At 42.1% G+C, this 23016-nt stretch overlaps 1 protein-coding gene across 3 annotated transcripts in view; it reads left to right on the top strand.

The window, feature by feature from the left end:
- The window catches only part of PKNOX2 (PBX/knotted 1 homeobox 2), an 87736-nt gene that overhangs the window by 16008 nt on the left and 48712 nt on the right, over window positions 1-23016 (top strand). The gene's annotated exons all lie outside the window — the stretch shown is intronic.

Raw genomic sequence — 23016 nt, 5'->3', positions numbered from 1 at the left:
CCTGCCTTGCCCATGGAAAACCGGGATTTTTCCTCTTTGCCTTTTAAATCTGGACCAGGAAAAGCCGCCAGCAGCAGTTTATAGAGGAGCTAACGCGTGTCGCTCTGTGCAAGGGCTTGCCAGGATTTTGGCCAAACCGGGCTCAAATATGGCCAAAATCAGAGGGTGCAGTTGACAACGGTGTTTGCAAACCCTCTCCTGCGGTCACAGGGCTCTGCCAGCCTGGATTGAATTGGGATTTAATTTGGATTTCTTCATTACCTGCTGTTCCCGCCAGCATCAGGTGGGTCATTCCTTCAGCATCCACTGTCACCCTGCTCCACTGTCTCGCTCCCCCTGGTACCCAACGCATCCCTGGGTTGTTTTTGGCGAGCTCATCTTCACACCGAGCCTAAAAAACCCCCAAATTTCCCAATTTTTTGGGTGGCGATGACGATATTGCATCTTTTCTCCAGGTGTCGCTTGGGAACTGATGTGGGGAGGGTGGAAGCATCGTTTTAGGGAGGCTAAAAATTGGGGATGGAGGATGCTGCCCGGGCGGCAGCAGACGTGAGGTGCCCAGCGATTCCTCTTGAACAAGATATATATATATATATATATATAAAAAATACATAAATATATATAAAAAACCCGAGTGTTCACTGGGAACCTATTTTATGAGGTTTTTGCTTTTTTTCCCCATTTTTTAAGGGATCCTGGAGCGCTTCCTGGAAAAGGGAAGGCTTCTCTTGCCCTGAATTGATGCTTTTTATAGGTTGCTCCATAATATACTAATAAAGCGAAAGGTTAAAAGAACAGTGGCGTTTCTCTTCTCTTCTCCAGCCAGTTGTTATAACCTCCGATTTTAAATCACGGGAAATTATTAACTACAGCAGCTTGTGCTATCAGCTATTTTAGCTTTCCCTATAGTGCCGTGCTGTCTAAACGAATGCCGTTAGCGTTACGACACGTGGATGCCACCGCGCTCCCAGGCGTCATTAGGGACCAGTGTGAACAGGCCTGCAGCCTTAGGGTAAAAAATCCTTGAGTAAGAGCTAGAAATAATGCCAAAATACTTTAAAATTACTTAAAAAAAATAGCATTTGCATCACTTAGTGCTCAGCGGTGTGATGCGGGCACGCAGTCCCGGCGGGTACCGCTCTGATCCCCCACCTAAATTTGGGGTTTCCTGTGTGCGTGCCTCCAAAATACTTTTTTTTTTTCCCTATTTTTTGGGGCGATGAAACTAAAAAACTAACGGCGGGTCGGCGCGTGCCGGCTTGCAATTTGCATGATGCAATCAAGGCGCACTGATGAGATGCTCAAGGGCTTTTCGGCGAGCATGGAGGGGTCTTACCATTAACACCCTCCCTCCCCCCCAAAATACCCCCCCATCCTCGAACCAAGATGACTGTTGGAGCGCCTTTCTCAATTAATGGCTTTGTTTAATCATACCCCCTGTCCAGAGGAGTATTGTCTTACGGATAATTTCGTTTGCCTAACGAGATTTTCGCTAATTAAATCTCCTTTCGGTCGGTGCGGTTCTCCCTGCAGGATAGGGGGAAATGTTTGTGAAGCCATCGCCGCTGCCGGCTAAATAAACCTTTCCACTTGGCTACCGAAAAAAAAACCACGGGGATTGCGGGATGCAAACATCGCCTTGGCAAATTAATTAATTTTTGCAACCCTAAAAAGGCTTTTCCATCCCCAGAAAACATAGGGGAGTTGCTCCCTGCATCCCCTTTTTTGCTCCAGTGCAGCCGCGCATTGGGATGCTTGTGCATCAAAAAATTGATGTATTTCTGGTTGCAAAGTACCAAATTCAGGAGAGTTTTGGCTTGTCTGGGGTTGATTGATTGGGAAAAATCAGAGTGGGGTTTTGAGGCTTTAAAATAGCCCCAAATTTGTCATCAGGGTCTGGGGGTGTTAGAGTAAAAGGCAGATTTATTTAAGAATAAATTGGATTTTCTCCAAAGAGCTGCACCACTAGGATAGCAAAATCCTGGAAATTGAGGAAATTCAGGAAAATGAAGTCAGAAATTCAGTAAGTTCAGGCAAATGAATTCAGGAAATTCAGGAAAGAAATGCTTGCAAATTCAGGAAAGTCCCATTTGAGCCGAAGTTGCACATCTCTACATTGCAGCACTGGTTTTTCTCCTAAAAATTCCTATTTCCGCCAGCCCCCACGGGAACCTCCGAGCAAATTCGCTTTGGATTAAATAAAATAGAATGGAATAGAATAGATCCCTGTAAATGAGATATTCTCAAATATCTCAAATATTATTATTTCTCAATATATCTCAATTGAGATAGGGAATTGAGATGTATCTCAAATATCTCAAATATTATTATTACATATTTCTATCAAATGTGAAATGATCCCTATAAATGGCTCGCGTGCCAGATCCTGACCTTGGAAGTAAATCCCAGCTTGATCAAAAAATGAGTCTAAATAATGCAAATTTGGAGGGGGGAGAGGGATGCGCCACCCACCCATGAATGTCCTGCTGCGGACGGCAAAGGTTTGGGGTCTTCTTGCAGCTTTTTGGGTGTCTTTAGGGGCCGAACTGTGGGTTTTGTCTTAAAATATATATATATTTTATATAAAATGTAGGCTGAGCCATGGGTTTTGAATAAAATATATAATATATATAATAGAGAATAGACACTATAATATATAATGCATATAATACACATAATACGTAATATAATGCATAGTATAGTACGTAATACATGATACGTAATACATAATACAATATATAATATTGTATATATATGTATTATATATGTATATATAATATTGTGTATATACGTGTATAGTGTATATATATAATATTGTGTATATATATAATATTGTGTATATATAAAATATAAATTTGTGTGTCTATATAATACATAATAACCAGTTCAGCCCATATATTATATACATTAATATATATTTGCATTATGTGTGTGTATAAAATATATAAAAATCTATTTATGGAGGTTGCATAAAATAAGATCATTTCCAGCCTCAGTGGCAAATCTGGAGGTGAGTGGGTGGAGGGATTGGGAAAATAATCGGGAGGGGGCTGGTCCCGCTGTGCGACGACCTTGCGCTAGGGAAGCCCCCCCCGAGCACCCTCCTCTCCATCTGTTCCCCCCGGGCAGATTTTGGGAACCCCTCGGCATTCCCCCGGACATCTTGCTCCCGGCTCCGACTCAGACACCCAGGTAGCCCCCGGTTAATGAGCATTCCCCTGCGCCGGCGCTGGCTGCAGCCATGCTAATGGGGCCCCAATTAAGCACCAGTCATTACGGAAAATCATTTTCTGGAGTGACCGCTCCAGAAAATCACTGTCCCTTTGGCCGGAGCTCCAGTGGAAAAGAATAAACTATATTAACTCCGTATATTTATTAGATATATTATGTAATTAGAGATAGGATATATTATCTACATCATCTATATTATCTATATTACATAGTGTGTATATATAGAATAAACTATATTAACTCTATTTATCATATATAATATATACTATATAGATAATATCGATATATGGATAATATATAATCCATGTTATCTATACATCTATATTATAGGCAATATAGTATATATATTATATAGAATAAACTATATTAACTCTGTATATTTATTATATATATAATAGATAATATAGGTAACATATAATATAGATAACATATAATATAGATAATATTTAATTACATAGTGTGTATATATAAAAATATTTTAACTATATAATATAGTTAACACATATAAAAGGATACTATATATAATTATATAATATATTTAACAAATATACAGTTAAATATAATATATATAAAATATGTATAGCTCTGTGTGTGTGTATATATATATTATTGCACTTTTTCACATTATATCAGCTTGCATGCACCTTGCTTGGAGCTGATAGCCCAGTGTGCTGACAGCAGCTGTGCCAATTCACTCCAAATTTTCACACTCCAATTGCCTCCAAATCTAATAATAATAATAATAATAATAATAATAGGAATAATAATAAGGGGGGGGGCTGCTTCCTGCTGCGGCATCACCACAAATGCAAAAGTGATGCCAAGTCCCCTGCAAGGCATTGCCGGCCGGTTGGTGGGTGCAGTAACGCTGGGAATTTTCCCAATTCTGGCAAATCCGACGGGATTTGGAGTGGGCGCCTAGAGACCCCCTAGGGAAGGAGGTGCTGATCAGCGAAATTTCAGATTTTGGCACCAAAATCTGGGGGCCGCGAGAGCGTTCGGCAGTGGCTCGGATGTGCGCTTAAATAAGAATAAAGAGCAAACATAGTTTTTTACTCCTCTGTATCGAAAGTGGCTTTTGCTTTTGCCCCTCCCCAGAAGGAAAAAAAAAGAGAATTTCCTTGAAAATCAACTTTTTGCCCATTTCCCACAAGTTTCTTTTCCTGCATTTTTTCTAGCTGCGGTTACGCGCTACGTGCTTGGAGCGCGTCCTGTGCGTGCCCCGTGCATGCTCCCTGCTCGCATGCTGCTGTGCTCGCTCCCGTGCATGGTCCCCATGCACGCTCCCAGCTCCTATACGCACTCCACGTATGCTTCGTGTAAGCTCCTGGGCACGTTCCCTGGCGCTCTCCCACGCACGCTTCCTTGCACACCTCCAGCTCCCGTTCATCTTCCCATCCACGGTCCCCTGCACGCTTCCACGCACGCTTCCTTGCACGCCTCCGGCTCCCGTTCATCCTCCAGTGCGCGTTCCCCCGCACGCTCCCACGCACGTTGCCGCGCACGCTCCCGGCAAGCACCATGACTGCCTCCCTCATCCCTCCTCCACCATCGGCGAACTAAAAAGCTCCAAAATAGCCCAATTTTGCCCCAGTTTGCAAGAGCTTTGCCCACCATCTTCCTGGCGGGACTCTGCCTGCTGGTACCCAGTGCAGCGTCCCAGCTCGGTAGCGGAGGCATTTTGCAGCTCCTAAATATTTGTGCATGCAGCTTTGCAGGATAATTAATAGTGTTTAATAATAATAAATAATATTTAATAAGACCTAATAATCTTTAATACCATTTAATACCATTTAATACTATTTTAAAACGCGGTATTGCAGTGTGAGCATCACCTGTGGCTTACAGAAGGCAGTAAGGCTAAAAAAGTTACAGGGAGAATTGCAATAACCCCTTTGAGAGCAAAATAATTGGCGACCGAGGAGAAATATGGAAAATTAAAATAAAGATATATATATTAATGAAAAAAAATATATATTAACGAAACATTAACTCTCAACATGAGTTGACTTCCATGGGAGCTGGGAGTGGGGGGATGCACCGCTAAAAAATCCCACTGTAAGGAAAAGAAAAGAAAATAAAAATGTTTTATCTCCGATCTCGTTCTGTGATAATGATCTTAACGGAGTTCAGAAACGGCAAGGAAAAAAACATGCGTGGTTTTTAAATGAAAGTTGCCTTCACTCCAGAGGGCTGGAGCTGAGATTTGGGGTATTTTGTTATTTGGTGGGGTATTTTATTATTTATTTGGGATATTTTATTATTTGGGGGAGTATTTTATTAATTGGGGGATATTTTGTATTTGGGAGCATCCCGGTCGGGGCTTGGGATGCTCCCAGCATTGTTGCCTTATCCCACCCACCCCAGTGGGATTGCAGAGACTCCAAGTAGGGAAGAAATTATACAAAGAAATATCATTCCCTATGTGGTATTTCACCTACATTTGGTAAAAAGCTGTCACTACGATGGGATAAGGATTTAACCCAGCCCTCCGAAATGCTGAGGTCAGCTGCGAGAGCCCAATTTTGGGGCAAATATTGCACGTACGGAGAATGTGAGCAGAGAGGGAAGATGCTGTGGGGGCTTTTGGGGTGCAACCCCCTTTTTTTGAAGGACTATTTGCTGCAAACTCCTGTTTAAAGGACTTTTTTGGTGAAAACCCCCTGTTTGAAGGGCTTTTTTGCTGCAAACCCTTTTTTGAAAGACTTTTTTTGGTGCAGACTCCTGTTTTAGGTGAAAACCCCTGTTTGAAGGACTTTATTTGCTGCAGACATGTTTAAAGTGATTTTTTTGGTAAAAAACTGCTTTTTGAAGGGCTTTTTTGGTGCAAACCCTTTTCTGAATGACTTTTTTTGGGGGTGCAAACCCCCGCTTGAAGTTTTTTTTTGGTGCAACCCCTGTTTAAAGGACTTTTTTTGCTACAAGCCCCTGCTCGAAGGACTTTCTTGGGTGCAAGCCCCTGTTTTAAGGACCTTTTTGGGTACGAACCCCTGCTTGAAGGATCTTTTTTGCTGCAAACCCCTGCCTGAATAGCTTTTTTGGGTGCCAGACCCTAATTTAAAGGACTTTTTTGCTGCAAACCGCTTTGGAGGAGCTGCTAAAGCAACATCGGGGCAGGATGAGGACGGGGACAGAGCCTGGATGCTTGCACAGGACACAGGGCTTATTTTGGGGGAAAAAAGCTGGGATTCTAGGAGCAAGGAGGGAACCCGCCGATGTCCGCCTGCGTGGGGTTTTGAACATGATTTAACCCTTTTTCCTTCCTTCGCCAAGCAAAATACCCCCCAAATCCCCGTCCGTAGTGCTTTTTTATTCTTAAGGATAATTAAAATAATACAGGTTTTGCTAAAATAATTGCATTTTGCATGCAAAAAAAAAAAGCCTTCTGTTGCGGAGAAATTTATGTTACCCGATGATGCTCCTTGATGCCATCCCGTGAGCAAAACCATCTCGTTTTTAAGCTTTTTTTGCTTTAATTTCAGCCCAGAGCAGGTGATGGAAGAGTAAGCCGATCCTGGGGTGGGTAGCAGAGGAGCATCACCTGCATCCCCATGGGCAGCATCCCCCCTCTCCAACCATTTTTTGCTCCTGCTAGCTTCGTACAGGTGGGAAAAGTATTTTTTCCTGCTGTTTTTTGGGACAAAAAATGAAGTTTTCTCCACTTTTCTTCCTCTTCTCCATGCCGAGCGCTTGCCACCCCGCTGTCTGTTTTTCCTCACCGAGGTTCAGTTCTAATTATGTTGATTTTCTCCAGCCCACCCCCCTCCTGGCAAGCTTATTAGGGGGAATATTTTTATTTATTATCATTTCGCCCAACTCCCGCCAGCATTTCCAATTACTCTCGCCGCTTCCTTGTAATTGTCTTTCCGTAATGGCTGCGAAACAATTGCGCTAAATGAGGTGGCTCCGGCAAGATGAGGGTTTCACTTCATTAAAGGCTAATGGATTCCCAGCTCCAGCTCTGTGGGCAAAAAAAAAGGGAAAAAAAGGAAAAAAAAAAAAAGATATTTAAACAACTTCTTTTATTTTATCGGGATAACTTTCCCTGGTGTAAAGGGGTTTGGGTGTGGTTTTGGTGTTGGGTGTGTGTTGGTGACCATTATATTTGCAGCATCGCCAAGATGTGTGCGTGTTTTCCCCATCTCCAGGCTTGAACCTTTTTGGGTTTGGGGGGATTTTTAAAATTATTTTTCTCTAATTCCTCCTGGCTTGCAAAAGCTGACGTTTTCCCTCCTTTTTTTTTGCTATATATATCTCGATATACTGTATTTATTGCTATAAATATATATATTTATACAGCATAGAAATATGTGATACATAACAATATAATAACATTGCTATATAACATAGGGTAATATATTAATATAATACATGCATATACTTATAAATAATTAAATAACTACATTACATAATTCTATATTATAGCTATATATAATACATTGCTTGATATAAGCAATATATTGAAATGTAATGCTTGATATATAGTGATATATTGCTAAGCATGATTACATTGCTATATATTATATAGCACAGATTATAATAGCAATGATCATATTGCTATATATATGTAGCTATACATATTGCTATATATATGTAGCTACATATATTGCTGTATATATATATATAGCAATATAATCTATTTATTGCTAAAAAATACCCATTTCTGCTGCCAAACATATTGGCCTAGCAGCCAGGGGTAGAGGCAAAGCTTTTTGGATTTTGGTTGAAATTTGAAGGCTCGCTGGGTTTTATTTTTGCTCCTCAAGCAGATATTATTTCAGTGTTATTTTTATTTATAAAAACCTTTGAGTTTTGAAATTTCTCCCATTTTCCCCATCCTTCCTCTGCATTTTCCCTTCTTTCGCTGGATGCAGATGTGGTCCAGGTGCTGGGATGGAGCTGGGATCCATCCTGGTACCACCTGGAGTCAGGCACCACGGCTCAGGGATATTTTTTCGGCAAAAGAAAGAATCAATTCCCCACCAGGACTTTATGGTTTTTTTTCCAAAAAAATGCAAAATCCAACCATTGGCCGTAGTGTGATGCTTGGGGCTGAAGTGCCTCGACATGAACATCGTCAGCACAGGAATGGGTCTTCACAGCAAACTAAAATTCAGCTGGAAACTCACGGAAAACCCTTCAAAAAAGCAAAATTCCCAGTTAGGTGAAATACTCAGAGCCAGACCCACCACCAGAATTATCAGGTATTTGGGTAGATGTCTAAAAATGGGTAAAACCCAGTTTGAAATGGCCATATCACTTTTGCAGGCATCCTACCTGCTAAATCTGCAAAAAAATAGCTATTTTTGGGTGCAAAGGGCACCCCAAAATGAAGGGGAAAATGCTTGAATCATAGCGATCGTAAAAAAATTTGAATTATCACCATCACGGTGAGGGGAAAAAGCCAAAAACTTGAGAAGAGGGGTTTTTTTTTGAGAAAAGTATGGAATTTTGATAAAGGAGATGAAAAATGGCCGTGGAAAGGGTTAATGCTTAGAGAAGGTGGCATATATATATTGGATATATCACATTATATCCATCCATTGGTTCTATTATATTGGATGGATATATTGATTATAATATATATATATATATATATATAGGCTATATGTTGGATATATTACATTATAACCATGCATTGGACCTGTTATATTGGATGTGTTTATTGGATATAATATATATATATAGGATATATATTGGATATATTTGATATATAACATTATATGCATCCATTGGATATATTATATGTATCCATCGGCTATATTATATCCATACTATTATATCCATATAATATATCCATTGGATATATATTGGATTATACAGTATAACATATCCAATATATATTATTCATATATTTTTTATATATATCTTCTCCTCCCCCCAATATATCCTTTCTCTTTCTCTCTCTAGGATGGATATATAGAGAGACATTATATATGTCTTCATCCACATTCTCCAATTATGTCCACGTAATATGTGTTATAATCCAATAATATATATATTAGAAGGATTTAACTGGAAAATGTGGATGAAGACATATACACACACACATATATATGTATAATAATCAAATATATATATTGGATGGATATAATTGGATAATGTGGATGAAGACACACACATATATATTATATATATTATATATATAATACTCCAGTAATATATATATAGGATGGATATAATTGGATAATGCGGATGAAGGTGTATGTATGTTTTATATGCAGAAAAAGTGGAAAGGCGGCTCTGGCTGTTGGGGGGGGTGGCCGATTTATTGGGGGTCAGTGCCTGGGTGGGAAGGGCATCACGGATGCTCCTACTGGTCCATCCGGCGCCAGGATGGTGCCGTTCTCATATTCATCGCGCCAGAGAGCTTCAACTCTTCTGGGTGTTAAACTGCTGGAATATGAATCTACCCACCAAACTGGGGGAGCGAATCTTACAATGTCTCAGGAAAATCCCTTTTTTTTATTTAAAATGCCTCTGAACACCGCTTGGCTGGCATCACATCCTTCTCTGATCATCGCATCCCGCGTCCCATGGTTTCCTTTAGCTCTGTCTTGCGCACACCAAGTGTCTCCCCAAAACATGTCCTATGCCCCATTAAAAAAAAAGTCAAAATAAGAATTTTTGCCATAGGAACAAGGGTTCTTGTAAATATATTTATCTTTCCACATAATAATGGAAATATTGAACTGTGCATCCTTCAGGGAGCCATGAGAAATTCCCACGTGCTATCCCCAGCCCGGGGCTGCTCACCCTTATTCCCTCTTAAGAGATAAAAGGAGATAAAATGCATTAAAAAACACCCTGCAAAATTTATCTTTTCAAGAAACTAACTGACCTTCAAGCCTTACCTTCCAGCAAGGTGTGCGCAGTGGGATTTTTCCCAGAAAAATGGCATTGTTTAGGCACTCAACCTGTAGAAAACGTGCAAAACTGGGGTGACTCACGATGCGGGGGGACCTTAGATTTGCTTTAACCAGACGGAGCTGCAATTTTAGGTTTAGAAAGCAGAAAAACCTCTAAAATTGGGATGGCAATATTTCAGGCAATGGCCGTGGTGGCAGTTTGCACCGGACGATGCTGAAGCATCTGAGATGTGGTGCAAATTCAGCTGCCCGCCCGCAAAAAGTCGTCCCTTAAATAGATTTTGCAGGAGTTTGTGCACCCAGGAGGAGGAAAAGCAACAACCAGCAACTGGCCGCCATGACGTGCAACTGTTTGCATCCTCGCCTTGCGCCAAAAGTATGTTTTAGCTTCTGATTTGGGGCAAAATTCAGCATTTTTTGCGAAGGTGGCCACCAGCTGCTGCTGCAGAGCTCCATTAACCCAGCGCTGGGACACCACCAGACCTCCATTTCGTTAAGTTGATGGCTCTTGCTAATTTTTGCCCTGTCCTTTCGGGGCTCCTCGCCATCCAGCGACCGGCCGGGATGGATGCACGCCGTTGCCTTCATCCTTAGTTTGCAAGCATCCTCATCTTCATCCTATTTAGCATCCGGGCTTGGGGGTTATGTCCCTCCAAGCTTTCAGCCCTCCTTATTTCCAAGGAATTTAAGAACATCCGTGTTTTTCCTGTTCTTTTCCTTCCCTGGCAACGCGAACACCAGCTCAATAGGCAGAATAATTCGGGCTATTATTTGGGATTATTTCGGCACAGAGCAAAACGCAGCCCTGATGGTGCAAGGGTGGTGCAACCCGATGGGCCGAAATACTTAATTATTGCAGACGTGACCTTGCTGGGCTGAGCGACCAGACGGCCAGGGATGCTCGCCTCCAAAAAAAACCCAGGGCAGACTTGACGCAGGGTCTCCTGATGAAGCCAGCGCTTCCCGACCTTAATTAGGCACCCGTCATTAAGCACAGAGCTCGTCTAACCACGTGTCCAAACCTCCCCGGCTCCGGATCACGACGTTACAGCACTCAAATGCGTGGAAAAAAAAGCCTGGTGTGGTTGCAGAGGGTCACATCTCACTGTACTGGAGCCACATCCTTATTAAAATAATTATAAAACCATTTTGCAATTAATATGTTTTTAGGATGCAACGTTGAATGGGGCTTTAGCGGCACCTGGGGCTTAATTTTTCTTCATCCCGGGACAGAAAAATGTTGTAAAGCAGCTTCGTTGTCTTCAAAGCTCAGCAGAGGAATTATTTTCTGTCCCGTTTGGAAACTGGGTGTAATTTGGGTGTGTGGTCAGGGTCTTTTTTTTTCCTCCAGCTGTTGTATCGCTATTAGATTTGCAGGGAAAAATCAGGTTTTTGCAGCTTTCTCTGTCCTGGAGTTACTTCTGGTGGTTAAATCTAGCTCAGGTGTGCTGAGAGAGTGATAAGAAATCAGATGTTTCTGGGGAAAATCACCTTTTTAAAAAAAACATAGAAGGAAAAAAAGCAGTTAGTTGAATTTCAAAGCATGAGGATTGATTTTTTTGGGGGGTGGGTAAAGGACATGGCTGTACTGAATTACTTTGCACTGGCAACAGCTGATTTATCAGTGCAAACAGGTGGCAAAAAAACCCCCAGCCCCCCAGAAACCCAAATCTCGAGGTTTTCTTAAGAGCTCGGGAACTAAATACATCTTTTGGGGGAATTTGGTTGATTTGGGGTTGCTGAAAGCCTTTGATAAAAGCTGAATATCCCTCAGAAAGGAGCATCGCTGTTCAACGGCCAAGCCCTGCGCTTGCTGCAGAAATTATTAGCATGTATTTTGCAAGAAATTTGGGATAAAACCCACCTTTTGACTGAAATACGGCTGAATTTGTGTGCTGGGGCTATGCAATGAGTTAAAATGATTTTTTGCAGAAAAACCACACCACAGTAAGGAATAGCCTGTGGGGTTTTGGGGAGTTGAACTGACTTACAGGCATGCCTGTACCACACAGGCAGTGGGATGCTGACAGCCAGAGGCTGCCCTTAGCTCCAGAGCCAGGAGCGGGCCGGACCTTTTGGGATCCAAACTGCCAGAAAGCATCTCTGTTTTTCCCAGCTAGTTCAGTCAGGTTAATAAAAAAAAACCATCGCTGCCTTGCCGGAGGGGCTGCGGAGCAGCACTGAGCCTCGCCGGGCTGCTGGCAGCCTGGGTAGGTGTAAAAATCAGCACTTTTTAAAACGTTGGATCAAAATGGAGAATCGCTGAGCTTTGCTTTTAGCCAGTGTCTTTGCTTTGGTCCTAGCCAACATTTTCAGTTTGCTTTTAGCTAGTGGCCTTGGTTCAGTCCCAGCCAGCATCCTTGGTTTGATTTCAGCCAGCATCCTTAGTCGAATCCTAGCTAGCATCGTTGGTTTGATTCTAGCTTACATCAATCCTAGCCATCATTTTCAGTTTGCTTCTAGGTAGTGTCTTCCGTGCGATCTTAGCCAGCATCTGTGGTTTGACCCTCAAAAGCATCCTCGGTTTGTATGTAGCTAGCAGCCTTGGTTTGATAAGAGCCAGCACCCATGGCTGGATTCTAGTGTCCTTGAGTAAATCTTACCCAGCATCCTTGCTTTGGTCCTAGGCAGCATCCCGGGTTTGATTTTAGCCAATGTCCTTGGTTCAGTTCTACAGAGCATCTTTTCTTTGGCCCTAACCAGCATCTTCAGTTTCTCTACCGTCCTTGGTTCAATCCTAGGCAGCATCCCTGGTTTGATCCTCAGCACCGTCCCTGGCTTGATCCTAGCCAGCATCTGTGGTTTGACTTTAGCTAGCGTCCCTGGTTTAATCCTAGTCATGCCCATGCTTTGATTTTAAACCTTGCTTTGCTCCTAGCCAGCATCCCTGCCAGCATCCTCGGTTTAAATTAACACAATTTCCAGCTTATATATGTGAATATATAAATATATATATAAAAATATGTTTCCCACTGCTGCAACGGGGCCGGGGTGGCTCGTTGCACCCCACATCCTTTGAGCAGCTCTTGCACAAACCAAGTGCTCCTTCCCAAATCTGCCGCGGCGTGGCATCTTCCTGCTTTTGATCTAGTTTTGGCTGGATATTTTAGCTTTAGCTGGTGCACAAATGAAGTGAAGGGGCTTGTGCTTCCTAAGAAACTCAGTCTGTATCTGGAGTTTCTGGAGCATCAGGTAAAGAGCTGAATTTAGGCATTTTTATTGCCCATTCCCATTTTTTTCAGCAATTTTTCATGGTAGATTGTCCTGGCAAGTGATGGGTGGCAAATGCCCACCCGGTGTTAATGCAGGGGGGGACAGCGGTCTTGTGTGTGGTGAGAGCTGTCCAAGTTCAAGCCAAGCATTTGTTTTTATTGCCCTAAAGAGATTAAAAAACTGAGCAAAAAATGACCGATGAGCTGCGTTTTGCCCAGGTAAGTAAGAAATTGGGATGAGCGTCCCCAATGCCCCACGACAGAGCTGCCACGCTTCAGCACTGAACTTAAAATTCAAGCAAAACTCTACAAAAAAAGTCTTTTTCTTGCTGTTTGGGGGATGCTCAGGCTTGAGTATGGCGATGCGCGCACCTCACCGCTCCCGCGTCCCTCAAAAGCTGCAGCAGCCAGTTGCAGACTCCGGTTGTAAAAATAATTAAGTTGCATTTCTGCACGTTGTTTACCGTTCCTCTGAACCAACAGTTCCCCAGAGACTTCAGCTCAGCGTTGGTTTTTTTTTTTGCAAACCTCCTTGCAAGCGCATTCTTCATTATGCTTCAGTAACAATTTTAATTTTACTATTATTAAACCATCCCAGACACTGCCTTATTATGTGCCTCGGAGCTGAAATTCCTGAATTGGGGGGGGGGGGGGGGAACGGCTCACATCTGGGCTTGTTCTGCAGATGTTTGCTCTGATTTATAAAGGAGCAGACATTAAAGCCCCGACATTGAAATGATTTTGCCCAAGGATGGGTTTGCACAGGTCGGCACGGGATGGGAATGGCCTTGGCACAGAGAGGAACCCCCAAAATGATTTCATCCTATGCAGTAGCCGGTTGCGCAAAGACCTTGTCTCGGCTTGGCTTTTTTGGAAAAAAAAAATTAATTTTCACCCCAGAAAAAAAGAATAATTAAAACCAAAGTGAATAGGAAGGATCAGCACCAGTAACCTGATGAGCCAAAAACCTGAATTCTGGCACAGCTCCGCGATCAAACCCTATTTTGCACTTTTTTTCTCACAGTGCGGGAGCAAAAAAATCACCCCAGACATCTGGGAGCACCACTCGTGGGACCTGGCGAGTTTAGCATGCAAAATAGGTATACATTTTGCTACGAGGACTCTTGTGCATATGCATACATTTGCGTGTTTGCATGTGCGCTACCATGTTTGCGTGTGCATGTTGCCATGTGCAGGTTCATGTTTGCATGTGCATTTGCCTGTTTGCATGTGTGTTTCCCTGTGCATTTGCATGTTCGCATGTGCATGTTTGCATGTGCACGTACATTTGCAAGTTTGGATGTGCATTTGCATGTTTGCACGTGCATACACATACATATTCGCATGCATGCAAATGCATATGTATGCACAAAAGTCCTCGTAGCAAAATATATATGTTTTTTGCATGCCAAGACCCTTGCACGAGCCCGGCAAGGCAGGGATGTGTGCTCCTAGTGAGCAGCACGTGTGGATATAGCCCCCCATATGCAGCTCTCCTGATTTACACACCGTCAATAACTTTCTTCCCATTATCTCTAACCCATATACTCCAGGAAGTTTAATTTCTTCTCGCTAGTAATCACCATTAAATAGAAATTGTCTTTTTCTGTGTAAACATGTCATTAGCGAAGCTGGTTTCTGCAGGGTCCAGATTTCATTTTTATTAAAATGAAACATTTTTCGGCTCCTTACTGTGTCCGGAGATGAAGAGGATAATTTTAACCCGTTGGGTTGGCCACAGATAATTGCGCCGGCATTTGATTGGGGCGATTAGGGAAATCTCCTCTTTTCATGCAGCAGAATTTGCATTTTTCCCCTTACTTCTCTGAAGCGGATTCATGCTTTCCTACACAGCCAGTTTTAATGAGCGTTATCAATCCTAATGAATATATTTTCATCTTCACTTTATTGGCTTGTTTTTTCTTAGGGGAGGGCTGAAAAACAAGTCCAGGTTAAAACTCGGGGTGGGAAAAGGCACCGAATTTCAGCTCCTTTTCGCGAGGGTGGTGCTCAATAAGGGAAATCTCCTTTTTTTTTTGCCATCGGGAGCATCTGAATTATTTCAGAGTGCCGAAAGCATCCCTGGAATGATGCAGCAGGGGTTTTTTGGGGGAAAAAGAGGTGGTTTTGGTGTCAGAGGTTGAAAACCGCCGTTGGCATCATTCTTTGCCTGTCGTGCAAGGGCCGTATTTCGCCCCCCAGATCTGCTTGCTGCAGATCTTTGCCCCCATCCTGCAGGGAACTTATGGGGCCTGGTGTGCTGCTTCCATCTCTCACCAGGTACTGTTCTCAAAAGACCTCTTTCCCCCCAAATACTCAAGAAAAATAATGAAGCTTACATATTTATATGAATACATATACTTGATATTGAAAAATATATATTAAAATATATAATATATTCTGTAGTATTCCCGTTATAGTATATATATTCCCAAATATGGGAATAATACATATTATTTATTGCTCCCATATATATTGTATCATATCGTTTCATGTCATGTCATGTCATGTCATGTCATGTCATGTCATATATCATATCAATCCTATCCTATCCTATCCTACCATGCCATACCGTACTGTACCATACCATACCGTATATATCATATAATGTAATATAAGGGAATAATAGATAATATATATTGGAATAATACATAATATATTATTCCCATCATATCATATATATCCATATATGGGAATAATAGAGAATAAATTATTTCTTGTTCCCATATATATTATAATATATCAATAATATATGAGACTAATATATTACTGGAATAATACATATTATTCCCATATATATTATAATACATAATATATAACATATATGGGAATTAGGTGACCCTGTGGCCTCTCTGCTCTCTCCCTACCATACCCAGACCTTGAATTTTCTGGCCGCATGACTAAAAAGGCAAATTAATTCTGAATATACCATGTACTATATACAATCCATTCGCAACGCTCACTTTGGCTTCGAAAACAGGGTTTCCTCTTCCCCGTGCTACCTGGAAAATCATATTTGCAGACGCGAGGGAGCAACAGATCCCCCCAAATCCGCCTCTCGGCATTCCCAAAATGCAGTTTCCCTGCCGGTACGGGGACCCCGGGTGCAACGTCTCTCCCTGCCCCTCACCCACAGCAGATTGAACGGATTTATTTAAAATCCCAGCTCGGAGGAGCGTGGCCAGAGCCCGGCCGCTCGCCGGCCGGATGCTGTTTGCACAAGCCCACTGGGGGACAGCGAGGGATTATGGGGCGACGGGAAAGCGGCTCGGCAAAGCTGATTTCAACCTTTTTTTCCCCAAAGTGCTCCGATGAGCTTGCTTTTTCTGTGGGGTTTTTTTCCCCCCCTTTTGCTTTTTTTGCTTTCCTTGCCTTTTTTTTTGCCTTTCCTTGCTTTTTTGCTTGCTTTTCTTTTGCTTTTCCTTGCTTTTTCTTTTTGCAGAGGCATGCGAGTGGCCAGGCCTCTTTTCCCAGCTAGGAATATGGGGTGAGAAACGCCCTTTTTGGGCACAGAGGCTCGTTTCTTCCCCAAATCATGTTTTTGGGGGGGGATATTGCTGCAAAAGGAAAGTGTCGCCTGGGTAAGTAAATTCCTGCAGTTGCTTCTGCGCCCGGTGGAGCGTCCCACTAACATCCACAAATGCCCCAAACCAGAGCTTTTGCCCCTCAAAATGCAGCAGGATCATGGCGTGGTTTACTCTAGAGAAATTAAATTACACAGAACCCCCCCAGTTTTGGGCAAAAAGAGAGCGGAAGGAGCAATTTGTGGAAACAAAAGGGTGCTGCGTTGTCTCTGTCACCTGGAGTTTTGCAGCTAGGATCAGGGGTGGTTTCAAAAGCATCGGCCTGAATTTTGCAGGAAACTTAACCCATGTTATGGAGACGGTTGAACTGATTCAGCGCTTCCAGCCCAAGTGTCTGGAGCGATGCAAAGTTGCAAAGGTCCAGGCAAAGTTGCAAAAAAAAGGCAAACAGGCATTGCGTTGCAAAGTTGAAAAAAAAAAAGCAAACGGGCATTGCATTGCAAAGTTGCAAAAAAATGCAAATACACATTGCACTGGAAAGTTGCACATGTGCAAGCATGCAGTGCATTGCAGAATTGCCGAAACCTGCAAGCACACTGCTTTGCAAAACCTGCAAGCGCATTGCAATCGAAACACCACAACGCGTTGCATAGCATCACAAAACCTGCAAACAGATTGCATTGCAAAACCTGCAAACAGATTGAACTGCAAAACCTGCAAACACTTTGCATTGCAAAACCTACAAACACATTGCAATGCATTGCAGTGCAAAAACTGCAAACACATTGCACTGCATTGCATTGCGTGGCAAAACGTACAAACACATCGGATTGCATTGCATTGCATTGCAAAAACTTCAAACACATTGGATTGCAAAGCCTGCAAACGCATTGCATTGCATCGCAAAACCTTTAAATTTGCAAAGTTCCTCAGGTGCCAGTGTAAAGTCAATTTATTGCCGTCGCCAGCAAATTAGTTCCAGTAACTCCCTGTTTTTCTGATGCGAGGAATGAATTCCCTCTTCTGTTTTGCCCTTGGAAACTCAAGTTTAATGATGGGAATCTTTCTTTACACAGAGGATTACCCATGCCCCTTTTAATTCATAATCCTTTTATTACCGTTTAGCTTTTCTTATGTGACCTGCTGACAATCCCTTCGCTCGCGAACCCGAATTTGTTGCTTATTATGAACTAAAAAATGATTTATTATCCTTTGAGCAGGGTTTTTCCCTGCTCGGGCTGATACCAACTCCAAAAGTTGCTTTAAGCCTGTTGGAAGCTATTGATGCCACTGGAAAAGGGGATGCTCTGGCCGAGCATCGTTAGTGCTGGGGCCTTATAATTGTACTTTAATATTTGTTAAGTGATTGTGGTGTACTTTAAGCAAATAAAATTAAGCCTTGTGAGCACTTTTTCCGGATGATATGGAAAAAATTTGTATTATATCTATTAGTCCTCAATGCTCAGCTTCTCGCCTCGGCGCTGGGGTGCATCCGTGGGGCTGATGCCGAGTGATGGCTCCGAGGCCAGATGGCGGGAAGCAATTCCACAATTTAGGATTAATCCTTATTTTTAATATTAAAAAATTATTTAAAAATTTATTCCTGGTTTCAGGATGCATCCAGCTGTGGGAAAATATCTGTAAGCATCTTAAACCCTGGTTGGGTTGCTTGAAATTCAGCGGATGCAAAAATGGGGGTTTAAGGACCGAAATTAGTGCAAGGTTTAATTCTGGTATTTTCAAACTCTGGAGTTTATGTTCCCATGGCAACCAGTATTTTTATCCTCTTGGTTTGGTGCCTTGTGAGATGGAGCCGTTGGGAAATATCTTCCCTCCCGAGACCTGCAAAGGTGTTGGGGTCGGGTCAGAAGAAAAATAAAAATACATCCCTGCCCGCCAGTAAAAAACCATAAAATGCAGGAATTTGGATGATGTCCCTCTCACAACGAGCAAAAAAAAGGCAATTTTGGGGACGCTGCGACCCAACAAGCCACGGGTCCTTGTGCCACTCTCTAAAACACACCAAAAAAGCCAAGAAACAAATGAGAACAGATAATTTGTGCTGGAAAAAATCTCATTTTCCCCTCTGTATCATTTTTAAACGCTCCGGTTTGGGATGCGGTTTTATGGGCTGAGTTGGAACTCAAGGAACTCAAGAAAGTGAGGAAAAATATCCCAAATTTTCAATGGAATAAAATTATCCAGACCCAAACCAGCCTTTATCTGCGGAAAATTATTTATATTGAGCTGCTTTTGCTCCACCAAATCTCATCACTACCTTATTACCTGGGGTTACTTACTGGCATGATACATATTGTTTTTTTAACAATTTCTCCCAATTTTTCAGAGTTCAGGTCTGCTATTTATTGCAATTTTATTTTTTTCCATTGGAGACAAGCGCCTTGCTGGAATTCCCTAAAAATCAGTGAAAATGAAAAAAATTGGAGATTTTCAGGATTTTACATATTTGGACTTTTCAGTAGGAACCAATGCCCATGGGTTGCAGTTGCAGGATGAGATGGGGCAGGAGATAGAAATGCAGATTTTAAGGTGAAAAGGATCTTGAAACTGTAGGATATTGCTCCTAAACCCCAAAACGAGGGGAATTTCACCCAAAAACAATGCCGGGAATTTAGGCAAAATCTAAATTGGGTCGAGGTTACAACGTACTCCCTCTAATATTCAAATCCTATGAATATAAATTAATTTTTAATGTTAATGTTTTTCCCTGTGACGTTTCTAGCATCAACCGGCTGCTGGCCATTGGTAAAAACACTGAATTAAGCAAAAATTAAAGATTATTGTGCCGTATTTTTTCTCTCGCCTGACTCAAACAATGCTGTTGGCATAGAAACAGCCTTCTGTGGAAAGGTCACCTGCAAGGAGGGTGGTTTAGGTGTAATTCAAGGAGATTACAGGGGATTAGGGTGCGCTTATATATTTTTTTTTTATACAGAGATTGTGCATGGGTATCCTGGTGTACATATATATATATATTCATATATACTCGTGCACGTGCATGCTCATATATATATATATATTTATATATATATTTTTAAAGGAAGTATGATACAGGAGCAATATCCAGGAAGGTTTGCTAAATTAAGAAGTCTACAATAAAGGTTTTATTTTTTTCCTTTTTTTTCATTCTATTTTTTTCCCTCCTCCCTGCCACATGTGGTGGGGCGATATCGGAACTGAGTGCTTCTCCTCTGTGTTTTTCGCTTGGCTTTAATTAAACCTCAGGCAGGACTGGAAAAATGTGGCGAGATGAGATAATTGCGCTTATTCCCTGCGCAGGGCTGTAGCCTGGGCTCAGGAAAAAAAAAAGAGAAAAAAAGAAATTTGGGGGAGATGCAAAGGTGATGGAGGGCAGCCGAGCCGCTCCATTGAGGATGGTGGAGGTGTGAGCTTCGGGATGAAAAATTTGCTTTACAGCCCAGCAATGGCTCCAAAACCACCGGTTTTCATCCCATTTTGCAACGCTGTATTTTTACACCCTGGTCCTGGAACCAGAAAAATCAGTAAATCTCCTTTTTTTTTTTTTTTACTGCAACTGGCCTGGATTGCTTTTCTTTTCTTTACTTTTTTTTTTTTTTCCCTTTTTTTTTTTTAAATTTTTTTTTGGCAATGCATGGCCAAGGCAGGAATTTAAAAGGTGAGATCACTGGAAAAATTACATTTATATTGGATTAAAAAACCACCCCCCGTGCACGTGCTCCCTGCAGCCAGCATGAGCGCGGGAAAAAACTCCCAGTGCTGTTTCCCCTCCCCAAATCCCCCAAACTGATGGGGGTGAGGAGGTGTCATTAATGCAAAATACAGTGACACCCCCCCCCCCCCCAAATCCAATGTTGCCTTTTCTAGAGGAGAAAACCCCATCTTTTTTCCAGGCTTTTTCCCCACTATTAAGGAAAATCAGCGCGTTGGAAATGGTTCTGGATGGTGGAAGGGGCTTCCTGCACCCTGATTTTTATCCTGTTGGGATATAACAAGAAAGAAAAGCTGTGGAAATATAGAATTAACTGGCAAAAAAAGGGTTCAGAGAGCCTACAGTAACAAAAATCCCTGTTTCTCTTCTCTTCCTGTGTAGCTATAACAGACCGTGGTAGCAAACATTTGGTTCGGATTACTTTTGGTGATTACAGCTTGTCAGAAAATATTGTTTGCATGCTGGAGGAAATATTATATTTTAACTTTGTTTTCATTCCAAGAAGTCAAAATATTGATTTTTTTTTTTAATATATATTTAATTTTTTTTTTCCCAATAAAATTCCAAAAGCATTTTCTGTTTGGACACATGGAAGCAAAAAACTATTGGCTCCGTCTGCAGACGTGAAATGTTTTGACATTTTAAAATGTTAGTTTCCAATTGACATTTCAACATAAAATAGCATTAAAATGGCACCGAGTGAAGCTGTTGATTCAAACCAAAAATTAAATTTCATTGAGGCATTTCAAAACGTAATGTTTTTCTCCGTTCTGAACTAGCGCTTTGGAAAAGGAGCATTTATTGCTGAAGAAATCAATTATTTCCCCCCAGTTTTGGTATTAAATAGTCCTGACCCACTTTACTGTTGGACGGTGGTCACCATGCTGGACCATGTTTGGCTGCCCATTTCAGTGGGGATGAGACAGCAAAGAAGGGGGTTTTTTTTCATCTAATTGCAATATTGGACAAATCACCACGTATTCCTCCCCCCAAACCCATAAAAATCCCCAAATAAGTCACATCAACTGAAAAAAAAACCCAAAACTTGCATTTATTCCCATGTTGGTTGATGGCCAATGGCGTTGGAGGTGGGATGGGCCTATTCAGCGGGGAGCAGCTGTGTAGAAGATCAGCCAATAATATCTCAATGGAGAGCTGAAAAGCTACAGCAACCCTCAAAATCACTTTTACTCTTATTTATCCCAGTCCTCGCAGCTCCCACTTCACAGTAAATAAAATGGGGGCCAACATCGAGCACCAATAAACCAGCCATGTCCAGCACAGGCGGCCATATGGCAAGTTGATCGTGTGGCGTGTCGACTTGCATTGGTTCCTAATTAATTAACTGATGCAGTGTGTCATGTGATTTTAGTTATTTTTTTCATAAGTCATGATTTTGAGGAGGTTTTGGGCATCTTGGAGGTTCCTTGGGGGAAAGCAGCCATCCGGAGGGGGAAAGGCAGGAAGGGATTTGCAAGTCGTGGTGATTTGGAAGTTTTCTCCGGTGCTGATGGAGGGGTTGAGGCAAACCGTTCCCTTTTCGCTCATCACGGTTGGAAGCAGTGGGGAGGGGTCTTATAGTGGCTTGATGTGGTTTTGGTTGGAGAAACGGTGTTTCCGAGTGCCCAAAAGGTGATGAGCACCTGCAGCTGGAGAAGTTGGAAGAAGGTTTACTTCTTCTCATGGTTCTTCTTCCATCACCCCAACAAAGAAAGACAGAAAACTCCTTTTTTAGGGTTTGGTTTTGGGTCCTCCAGTAGTGCCAGTCAGCATCTCTTGAGTGGAAATCCTCACTTTTTCCCCTGAGAAAGGCTTGTTTCTACCCTCTGACTTCTTCTCATAGAGGGCTCCTCTTGGAATAGACCTCGTGGCCTCTCTCCACAAGTTAGAACTAAGAAATATTTCATAAAGAGGTGATTTAAGCTTGAGGAAAATTTCCATATGAAAAACTGCCATTTCCACTGGGTCACTCAATGGCTCTTTAGAAAGATCTTCTCAAGTTTGACCAGAATTGATGGCCAAGGCTACAACTGCAGAGTGCTCTTTTCAGCCCAAATTGCCAAACAAGGTTATAAATAGTCTCTTTCTGGGGATTTCTTGCAATATCTGAAGTCACTTTATAGCAGCATTTGATTTTTATGGCAGTCTTTGGGCAGTTGGCTTGAGTCCTGCTTCTATGTAGTGTAGTCATCAACGCAGGGTTGGCTTTTCTCTGAAAGGTCAACGCGTTACTCGTTGCCGTTGTCATCAACACAGGGTTGGCTCTTCTCTGAAGGGTCGATGCGTTACTCATTGCCGTTGTTTAATAACTGCTCAAATAAATTTGTGTCAGTAAATGCTTCATAACCATGGATTGTTGGAGAAGCAGAACATCTATTTTCAAGATCTTTCCAGAATTTGCCGCCTTCTTGCTTGGAATTTGACTAAAGATAGAGAAATTCTCAACTTCCATGGAAATGAAAATACCA

Source organism: Harpia harpyja, chromosome 4 (genome assembly GCF_026419915.1).
Source record: "Harpia harpyja isolate bHarHar1 chromosome 4, bHarHar1 primary haplotype, whole genome shotgun sequence".
NCBI classification, from domain to species: Eukaryota; Metazoa; Chordata; class Aves; order Accipitriformes; family Accipitridae; genus Harpia; species Harpia harpyja.
The sequence above is the reverse complement of the archived record's forward strand: the minus strand, read 5'-3'. Positions and strand labels throughout refer to the sequence as shown.